Below are 11,282 nucleotides of genomic sequence, written 5' to 3' on the forward strand. Positions count from 1 at the left end.
CTTGCAGCCAAGTCTTCCTGTCTGATAACTGCCTGCTTGCTGGGAATGCTGCCAAATGCCAGCACCTGTCAGAGCAGGACACACTGCAGGGACACGACCCCCGCTGTTGATCCACAGGGTGTTGGGATTCAGGGGTGGGGGCAGGCCAAGAGGACAGCTGTGAATCTCCTCCTCTTGGCAGGAGCTGAGCCATGTATTCTCTGATACTGTGGGTTTGCTGTATCAGGACTAAAAGATAAATGCCCTAAAGAAGCAAGTCAGTGATCTAATCATATAGATGAAAATAAAAATGCATTATAGCTGTGAGCCTTTACTGCATGAAATGAATTTTATTTTGTATAGCTTTAGAATAACCTTAGTTCCCTGCTCAGCAGCACACTTGATTATCCCATCTCCTGTTGAGATTTGTCTCTGAGGTTCTTCTCCATCCTTTTGTCTTCTAACAGCCCTCTGTGATGCTCAGTTGTCCAGATCCATGCCTGCTTGCTGTCTGTGCATCTGCAAGAAATGATGGAACTGATTTAGGTCTTACACAGCAGCTCTGCTACTTTGTTATCTAAACAATTTTATTTCTCCATACAAACTTCAGAGGAGAGAGTGAGTACCCTATCCTTGTCCAGTCCTTTCCCTGTGAGATAAGTTACAAAATCCTGTCTCTTCATAAGATAGGAAGAGGGTTTTTTTTGTTTTAGTAATGCAAAGCCTTAGTTCTGTTCGGTGTTAAACATAGTAGTACTTAGTCATATTAAATTAAAATAATGTTAATTCTGAAGTTTCAACTCAAGAATGTGAAATGGCTTTAAAACCAAAGCAATTGTTCATTTTTATGAGTTAAGATGAATAAGTATTTGTGGTAGCTTTCTGATGAAAGTTTATTTTGGATAAATCATTTGAGAGTGTTTCAGCTGTTTAACACAATCTTTCTTGAGTGTTGACAGTTGTTTTCACATACTGGAGTATGGGAATGACTTCATAGGAAACATTAAGTTATTTATGCCTTGAATCTTGCAGCAGATGAAAATGTTTCTCCTTTGGTATTGCATTATGACCACTCCCAATCAGTTTGTGCTATAGGACCTTATCCTTGCCAGTTATTTCATAAATCAAATCCTATTGCTTCAATAAAAAGACCAAAAGGAAGATTGTGTATATGTACAGCTTTTGTCTGGCAACATTAAGTCACCATTTAATGTGGGTAATGTTAGGGCAGGTGTCAGTCATTGCATTTTTCCATTATTTTGAAAAAATAAAAACAGTGAAGCAATTTTCAGTTTAGAGTACATTTTCTAGAAAACTCCATAACAGAGTATGGAGAAGGAGCTGGAGACAAGTGACCCAGGAACAGTTGCCTGGGAATGGCTTCTTTAGTGTCCTGTCCTTTGGCTTTTATCAAAGGGGGTGGTGTAAGGCTTGAAGAACCACCTATTGCTCCAACTGCATCTTCTCCCGCCCCTTGTACTCCCAAGACAAGGAGGTTTTGTTCAAATTTCAAACATTCTCATATTACCAAGTCAAGTGAAGGACACAGAGGGGAGAGGTTTGCTTTATAAACAGTAAGAAAATAGTGTGTCTGAGAAGATGGAAGCATTGAGAAGTGTTTGAGTACATAGTCACAATATGTATTGGCTGACACTGTGACAGAACCTCTTCTCCATAAACAAAGGTATGTATTACTTATTTTGCTGATGTTATTTTCAGTCAACCAAATGGCTATTTATTGAATTTATGCTGTACATTTAATAAGTAAAAGATAAAGCAAACATTATTATTCATCACAACAAAAATTTTAAACATTTCAGTAAAAATAACCCCTAGAATGCCATAAAATACTCAGGATGTAGCATGTGTGAAGTTACATGGCACTTGAAAGGTTTAGGCCTTGGAAATTCCTAAAATGTCACATTTCCTTAAAGTGTTACTGTGCAAAACCTGTGTGTGTTGTTTAGTCTTGAGTGCCGTAATATGGGATACTTCAGCAATACTGTTCAAAGTGCTGGAAGATAGACCAATACACATAAATGTTTTTGTTCTTAATAATGTTCTTTAGACATTGGAGCAGGGTAAGGTGATGCTGTGCTTACTAGGCCTGAGCTGTAATCACCTGCACTGAGCACTGCAGGAATAAATTGGCTGGTTCTGCTTTCTTAAATACTTCGGTGTCTGACAGCTTCTGATGTTATCGGTCTGTGTGAGATGGCTTCAGATTTCTCAAACACTCTGTAGATGGTTAAGTCAGGACTTGGGATCATTATGTTTCTTACTGTCATATGTATGTTGGCAATGACAAAAGCATGAAAAGATTAGAGTGCAGGAGCATATTTGCTATCCTTTATTTTATGTTTGATTCTTCTGCCAATGTAGTTACAGATTCAGCGCTCCCTTCCTGGCCTCCCAATAGTTACTTGATGCTTTCCAAATACTCCCCTCCTATTCCTTCTGGGCTGTACAATAAAAAGATCACATTTAAATGCTCTACCTCAGCTGGTCTTTGGGAGAAAACTTGTCTGACCTCCTGGCAGTTGCCACTTGACCTGATGGCAGATATTTCACTGATGACAGATATTTCAGTGACATACCATAAAATCATTTGCCTGTCCTTTATCTCACAGGTGTTAGTGATTAATGCTTTTCTTATTAAAGAGATCAGCTAAAAATTTGGATCATCTCTTTCCACAGTTAAGTAATGTGTTCCTGGAAATAGAAGTGCTTCTCCCATGTTATTTTGAACCAATGTGTAACTTTGCTTCTTCACTCCCAAACAATTACACCATTTCCTTAAATACAGTTACTTTCTGTGCCCTGAGGTATATTTACTTAAAAAAAATCATAAAATATTGGTAAAATGCTTAACAAGCTTCTCAAATTTGAAGTTAACACCTTCTGCTTCTCTAGTTTAGGCATTTAATCCTATAAACAGCCTTGCCCCTGTTGAAGTATTTGCAGAAGACCTGCTCTGTAGAGCATCAGGGGTGATGTGCATTAAGAGTTAAGAGAATGGATTCCATGCACTTGTTTGCATTTAAGTCACTGAATGACACTATTTGTAAATTTGCCAGTCAGGACAAACTAATGCAGTGTTTCTTTCACTCAAAGGTTTGGGGAAGATGAGCTTATAAAATTCAATGATCTTGAGATTCTCAGATGGATGCCACACCTGAGGTGCTTAGTGCTATTAAACTATTGCTTTCTGGCTCTTTAGTGAGGACTGAACTGTGATTATTTACAGGGTGAATCTTTCTTTCCTAAGGGATCATAATTAACCACCAGCAACTATGCTAGGAATCTCAACAACTCATGGTGTTGAGCACTAGACTGATAATTGCTTACTTATGAAGCTTTCTCATTGGTTGTGGTGTGCTTTTCTGTCCTGTCTGCACTCACACCCAAAAATGAATTCTATATTTCTAGGGCAGTTGCTTAAGGCCATTTTTTTCAATTGGTTCTCTTACAGTTATAAGCATTTGCTCACAAAGCTTTTCAGTTCTGCCAAAATAAGAATGACTTTTGAATGAGTTTATAATCTGTCCATGTTGACATACTCTGATAACTATAGAAATGGATATAGAGAGGTCACTTCTTAATCTCTAGCAACTTATTATCTGTTTCTACAGTCTAGAGTTTAGAAAATTGTGTCCACAGTCTAGCTTCACAAGCTCATAAAAAAGGGAATAGCTGACCTGAATTCTTATGTTTCTTTTCTCCTTTTTAGGCTTGCTTGAGGGAACTCCTTTTGTTGGCCAAGCAAATAGAGACTGGGACTCTTAATTTTTGATATAAATCGTGATTCTACTTCATCTACTTCATCCTCTGTCCTTTACCAGAGAGATTCCACTCTGATTTACACTCAGACAGCACAAATGAACAGAAATGACTTCTTCTAGTGTATCTACTCTTGAAAGACCTTTCATAGTGTTAATTGTGTAAATCCTCTACAGCATTTGAGGGTTAGGATGTTTAGAATCCAGTGTGGGAATTGAGCTGTAAAGTAATTGAACACTTCTACAGTCAGCTTCCTTAAATTAGTGTTATTGAACTAGTTCTCTGATTTTATTTTTTGGCAATTTTTTTATGGGACCTGCAGTTGTGAATCTGTAACATTTTTAATCTGTAACTTATTCAGGGGGTATTCTTTGTCAAATGTTTGTACTGTGTTATCCTTTAGGCAATTTAACACTTTCCACAGTTTTCCACAGCTGGTAGTAAATACACATTGGAAGGCTGTGGTGTTTTTTTGGTTTACTTGTAGTTTCTTCCTCACTTTTTAAATTACTTTTTGAGATTTCAAAACTTTCATGTTTGAGTTGTGGTAAACAAAGGTGGTGTCTCTTTGGAGGGTTTTTTTTAGTACTCAGACCTGACGATATGTTAATGTTCATCTTCCAAAATACTCTTCTATTTTTAGCATATTTTTTTAGTCACAGAAACTTTTTGTTTCTGTAAATTCACAGCTCTTCTAATATCAGTGCTCTGCTATATTCATGACTCCAACCTTGGCCTGCTGTACACATTGTGTATAAAGACTTCACAGCAAAGCTGGCTGTACTCCTGCCTCAGCAGGTTTTAATCGTGTTAAGCCTAAAAGAGAGTGCAAGGTTTTAAAGCCAAAACAGTTGAATATGATAATCTGCTATCACTTACAAATGGTTTTCCTCAACAACTCCCACTCCCAAAAATACCTGAAAGCACATAAACACACACACACACACACACACACACACACACACACACACACACACAGACACACTCACACTGTAAAATCCAACTCCATCATTAAATAAAACTCTTAAAACACTAAATAAGACTCTTAAAATGTGTGTGCCATACCAATTTAAAATGACATTAGGAATTCTTATGTAAGCAGCAAGTGCTCAAATCTGAAAATTGTCTAGCTAGATGAAACACCTGCTTTACAGGTGCCTGTACACAGGATAACTATTCTGTTAACATTTTATAACTTTGTGTACCAATGAAAGAAGGTTCAGACATTTATACTTCATTTTACTTTTGCTGCTGCAGACAAACCAGTTGAACAACAGTGAAATGCCACTGTGCACATACACAATACTGCTAAGTCAGAATGCCAAGGAAATATATGAATTTTGCATATCCTCTCTTACTCTGCTCAATAGTGTGACGTATCTTGGAAAACAGGGCACTGTGAGTAGATGAAATAGCTGAAATATTCTACTTGCTAGGAAATTTGTTGGGGACAGAAAGGAAAAACTAGTGAATGAACATTGATGAACAGCTGCTTGCTAGAAGTATTGCTCCCTTCTGCAGGTGAGGGACCCTCACAGAGGGGCTCTTGCCCCTGTAAATTCTAGTAAGCTGTAGAACATGCTGTTATGTAAGCTGAATTTATTTATGGATGTATACATGTAACCAAACTATGTATTTGTCTGGTGCTTCATTTCTAGTTGCTGAAGGAAGACCTAGTGTCAGGATTACCCTTCTTGTAGGACTTGTTTCACTCCGTGATTTTTAGCACATAAGCATCATCTCAGTTAAATCCCTGAAGTTGGATATATCCATGACCTTTGTGAAAGTGTACAGAACATCAAAACAACAATAGCTCTGTTTTACTGAATTGTGTGAATTTACTTTAAGGGACAAGCATTCTGAAAATCCTTGACATACGTAAGATATTAATAGCTTTCAGATTCCTAAGATAACTTCTGGAAAATTTGCAGATTCCAATTATGATAACACTGAATACAATGTTCTTTTCTTCTTTCTTTACTAGACCATTCAGAACCCAGGATTCAAGTGCAGAATGTAGCCTAGAGGTGTCCTTGTACCTCTGTCTGCATATGTTAAAGATTTTCCTATAAATTGCTTAGTGGTAGAATATGCTGAACTCCTCCCTTATTTGTGTTTATTTTTGCATAGTCATGTTTTGTGAAATGGCACTCCATTGTGATGATGTTGCTGGTCTTGCAGCAGAATGATACTAAATATCTTTGAAGTCAGGTTAACTTTGATTATTTGCAGATACCTGCAGTTAGATAAAAAAGTACACTCAGGATGGAATTAAAACTGACATGTTTTCTGTGTTTAAGTAATAGCTCCAAAATGACTGAACTAATACTTCATTAAAAGCCATATCTCAAATTTAGATACTTTGTCATTTGTGGGCTATTATTTTTATAGGTTAAAGCACCACAGTTCAGGTATATCCTGAAATAAAACTCGGCATGGTGACAGTACTTAAGAGCCCATGAGGGCTTGGCATAGTGTCTGCTAATTAGAACTTCTAAAATGTCGGTGTTAATTGTGTCAAAGAAAAGTGACTGAAGGGCCTGATGCTTTATGCTAGCCACTGCATTCCAAAATAGGAAGGTTTGAGCTGCAGTTGTGGTTTTCCTCTGCAGGAAAATGTCTTGTACCTTGTATCCTCTTTTCTGCCCTCTCATTTTAGTGTTTATTGAAAACTTAAGTTGGGTTAAATGCACAGCTGCCAGTCCCAGGGACTGGTATAGCACCTATTTTGTAGATGTGCTAAGCATACTGACATGAACTCAGAGCTCTGTGTTCATGTTTTCAGTAAGAATTTTCTATTTCAAGCACATTTAGCAGCTGTATTTCCAAGGGAGAGACCGATGTATTGAAGGCCACTTATCTAGAAAAGTGTCCCAAACAATTGTTTTCTGCCTGGATGCTGTGATAGAAGCTGAAAAGACTGCTCTGGGGCCTCCCCAGAAATTCTACTTACTCTTTCATCCTACTGGATTATGAGGGAAAAGCCTAGAGGAGTCCTGTAGCTGGTTTGCTGTCTCAGAGGGGTCATCTTGATCCCTGCAAAATCCAGCCTGTGAAAGACAACCCTGGCATGTTATGTCTCAGACATCCTGCTGACACCACTGTGCTTATCTAATTGAACTAATATTGACAAATGGCTGCTTCTCCTTTATTCTGGGGTAACCCTTGTTCTTTAGATACATACAATTCAGTGCAGATATGTGAATAGAATCTGAGCTTGTAGCTTTCAGTCATGTACTGACCATCCCCTGGGGTTCTCTGGTGGATTTAGAGGTCATCAGCAGGTAAGAGGTCACTTCTCAGTATGTTCCTACAAAACACGTATTGTTTCATCAGTGGTTTTGAGGCTTTCAAGTTGTTAAAGCTAATTTTAGAATAATAGAAAATTTAAATTTAAAAGTGTGTTTGCAAGACTTGGGGAGACTAGGCTGAAAGCCTATTAAAATTCACTCTGAATTTTTAAATGTAAAAATTCTTTTCTGTGATGGTACGCTTTAAAATAATATTTGAAAAAGAACTCTGAAATGTTGAACTTCCCTTTTCCTACAAAATGAAGGTTAACTGATAAAAATGTGTAGTGTCTAGTTTGCTTTTTTTCCCAAAAAAAATTGCTGAAGACCTGTATTTTTTTCTAGAAAATGACTGTTTGGTAAAGATTATTTGAGCAATGAGAAGCAAAATTAGTAGTGTTCATCTTCATGGTGAATGCTGCTATATTTTTAAGACAGTTTATTACTTCCTGTCTCTCTGCATACCTATCTAGGACGCTTTGAGGCTGGCTCAGTTCTCCAGGCACTATCTCACTTCATACCATTCAAAGATGTAGCCCAACAGCTTCTGGCTTTGGGAATGAGATGCCTGTTTACCAGCTGAAAATTAGAGATGGTCTTGGGCTAAAACTTCAGATTCCAAACACCTTTAAGCTTTGATGGTAGCAAGAGGGTCTAAATAATCTTGACCCTATGCCAGCAAGGTGAGTACAGATAATATTTCTAAAGTGTCAGTGGGGTTTTACAAGCCTAGTTTTCTAATGAGCAGCTATGAACCAAAGATGATTTCATCTGCATATCTCCATTAAAGACAATTCTTATCCTTGTGGTTGAAGATCCTTAAATATCTCTATAACTGAAAATCTAAATCGGGAAGAATTTAAGAGAGTTATTTTATTACAGAGGTTTTGTTTTTAAAGATATTTTTAAACAATAATTAGTCCTAAGGAGTAAATGTATCACATTTCTCATCAGAAACTGTATTTCACAGTTTCACAGGGAGAGCTAATAACTGGCCAGTGTAGGTTGTAGAACAAGTAATACCTCTTGGTGGTTGAAATCTTGAATGAAGTTAACCTCTTGTGGGATCCAAGACTCTGATGGTAGTGAACAGCACAAAAATGGTACTGATGGTGCAGCCTAAGAAAAGAAGCAGTTTATGATTGATTTACCATACCAATGCCATTATAGCTCTCGTACTTTGAGATCCATATCCTGCCCCAGGCACTTGTAATTTGCTATTAAATTATTTGAATTACAGAGTCATAGTATTTTGTGAAAGTTGAGATCCCACTTTTTCCTTTGAAGGTTGTACAGTACAAGGAGTTTTGTGCCTCAAAGTAAAGATCTCTTCTAATTTTCTAGCTTTAGAAACTTTTCTACTATGATCTATAAGGACACTTTTCCGGTGCCAGTCCATGTACCCAAGCTTTCAAATATTAGTCAAGATGTGCAGATTGATGCGATTCAGGCTTTTATATCTTAAGGATTTTAAGCCAAAGTGTTTTTTGTTTGGCTTTGGTGGTTTTGAGAATTCACAGAACACTTTGGACTGTGTGTCTAGAGCTCTGATCTCAGAATTCCCTTTCAGTATTTGGAAGAGCATATAACTGAGGAGAACTGCAAGATCCCTGAGCTTGCAATATTGGAGTATCTATCTTAGCATACTGTTCATCTGTAATTAATGACAGTGAGTCTCTGGAAGTTAAAGTACAGTGGCTGTGAGAGTTTGAGTCTCTTTGGTCAACTTAAAAATGAACAAATGGAACTGCTGGAAATTCACTCACCCCAGCGAAGAGAATTATTTAGAGAAAGTATGTGAAAAATGGCTTCAGTCTCATCGACCTGGGTACTTCCCCAAAATATCCATTGCTACATGCTATTTCCTTCAAGGCTGTTTAGTTACAGGATATAAATTTTTAATCCTATTTATATAGCTAATTCAAACAAGAGTTGAGGGAAAAAGGGTGAAAATTTTAGTACAAAGGATGGGTGTGTCTATTTTACCTGCCAAATGACAGCATTATAATATGATTTCTGTTTTCAAACAGATTTTTTTTCAGTTGTTTGAAAGACATAAACAAGGTTCTTTTGACTTTGTGGTAAGCAAATAACAAATCATGCTAGCTTTGATGTAATTAGCTACAAAGTTAGTGAATTTCTTAAAAGAAACCCACACCAGAGAGGTTTTGGCCCTGTATAAGACTGGGGAAGCTGATTAATTTGTCATCTTGCCCACTGCCAGACACCATCTGGTGCCCTGGCACTTTGTGGTAGTTTAAATGTAACAGCAACATCTCACAGGTGTAAGAAAAGCAGGAACAAAACAATAGTGAATCAGGACCGTGAAGTACTGTTGGGCAATACCTGGTTTGCTGTGTACAAACACATTGTTCTTACAGTTTTAGAAGGAAAATTTGGCTCTGTTAGTGTTTGCCTAAGATTTATCAGACTTGACATAACAAAGATCAAACTCTCTGGTTAGGTCTGTACATCACAAAAATATACATAAAAGCTGGAGTTATTCTTCAGGTGCTGTGCATACAGTTTGAAAGGTACATGACCTCTTGTCTTGCTGTTAGTGTGCCCTTCTAGTACTTGCAGGCTTTCTCAGTGACAGACAGTTTCAAAACTTTGAACTTCTTTTAAACTAGAGTAGTACGAATGCATCACTCCGTGAGGAAAAATTTTCGCTGTGTCTCAGAACCAAAGCAGGATTTTCATTCTGTCAGGGATTGCCAACAGAGAATAAATTGTAATGGAATTATCCAGGAATTCCTTTTTCAGCATTATGCAAATATGGGCTTAAGAATGAATGCAAATATGAGTTTAACTGTACTAATTTAAATGATCTTTTTTCTAATTTCTGCTAAAAAGGGAAGTCTTAATTTTGAGATGAACTCTTTGGCTTCGCACAACAGAGCACTGACAAATCTTGATGCACCCTGTTTTGATTTACCTGTTCCAGACAGGTTGCAGTTACTTCCAATTTATCTGTTGGTCATAAGGCACTTTTCAAATCCAGATGTTTGAAATTTCAGAAAGCATGCAATAATCAGCTGTTACTAGAGCTGCGTTTAGAAACAAATACGCTGAAGTAGAAACTCTAGGAGGTGCCAGTTTTGCTACTAACATAGCTGCTGCCCAATGAATGTTGCAATTCTCGTAGCAGCAAGAGAGTGTTGTGTTGATTTCCCTGGAAGACAGCCAAGATGCACATGCAAATAGAGAAGTGGGTAGGGTGGAGCATCTTCAGCCTCTGCTGGTGGTAGAACCAGTACAGATGGGGACATTGGAACAACGCATAGCTGAGTTGTGCCTGGGCTGTTTTAGCTGCCACCAACCAAGCAGGATGGAAGTGTAAAAGTATATCAGTGTTTCCGGCTTTAATTCAGAAACAGTGACAGGCTTTTCAGTATTAGAATTAATATTATTGTTGCTCTCTAGATTTTCTTCCCTCCTGCCCCGTAGTAGGTTAGGCTGCTATAACAGCTAGGTTTTTTGTTGCTTTTTTTTTTTCCCTTGCTAGATGCTTTGTGCATTGTGGCATGGAAATTTTTAATGAAGGATTTATCTAAATCAATTCTGCTGCTCATGAAGTATCTTTTTAACCATGCGCCCTTCATTGTGCTGTTAACCGAACTGCTTGGCACAGGCAGTACAAAATTCTGGTTTCAGAAAATTTGGAATCCGGAACTGTGCCTCAGCTCATATCATTCAGCATAGTTCCACAGTGATCTAAATGACAATCTTTAAAAACCCCCCAAACTCTTTGAAAACATGCTTTCTCTGCCCACTACACGGCTGTGTAAGAAATTTTGTAAAAGGCAATTACAGGATGACTTAATAGTACAGATGTTTGCTGAGTTGGGGTTACTGTCGTGCAGCATGAGCATTTTTATCTAAACCACTTGAGCAATAGCCCCCAGGAAGACACCTGTGACCAGTCACAGTTTCCTCTGTTTGTTAAAAAGCGTGCATTAAATCACATGCTTTTTTTGAGCATTAATCCTGCCCAAAAAGGTAGACTAGACACAAATCCGTGTCTCAGCCTGTGGAAGGGAGGGGGCCTGAGAGAGGCAGGTTGCCTAACTGGTTGCCAACCGAAGGACTCATTCCAAGGTCCAGGAGCCTCGGCTCTGGAGATAGTGCTGGTGAGGTGTGTACGGCGGGGCCGTACCCGTGTGCCTGGCTGGGCCTGGACCTTGGCCTCCGTCATCCCTCCTGCCATCCAGTGGGTCATCCCAGGGCGGC

At 38.3% G+C, this 11,282-nt stretch overlaps 1 long non-coding RNA gene across 1 annotated transcript; it reads right to left on the reverse strand.

The window, feature by feature from the left end:
- Positions 1-301: 301 nt before the first annotated feature.
- Positions 302-11,083, reverse strand: LOC147653095 (uncharacterized). Its single transcript, XR_015286692.1, has 5 exons — positions 9,593-11,083; positions 8,073-8,168; positions 6,944-7,069; positions 6,713-6,809; positions 302-498 (listed from the first exon to the last, which is right to left on the reverse strand). It is a non-coding gene; the product is annotated as an uncharacterized LOC147653095 (long non-coding RNA).
- Between the last annotated feature and the right edge of the window lie 199 nt (positions 11,084-11,282).

This window comes from Cyanistes caeruleus, chromosome 5, assembly GCF_971803275.1.
Source record: "Cyanistes caeruleus chromosome 5, bCyaCae1.hap1.1, whole genome shotgun sequence".
Lineage (NCBI taxonomy): Eukaryota > Metazoa > Chordata > Aves > Passeriformes > Paridae > Cyanistes > Cyanistes caeruleus.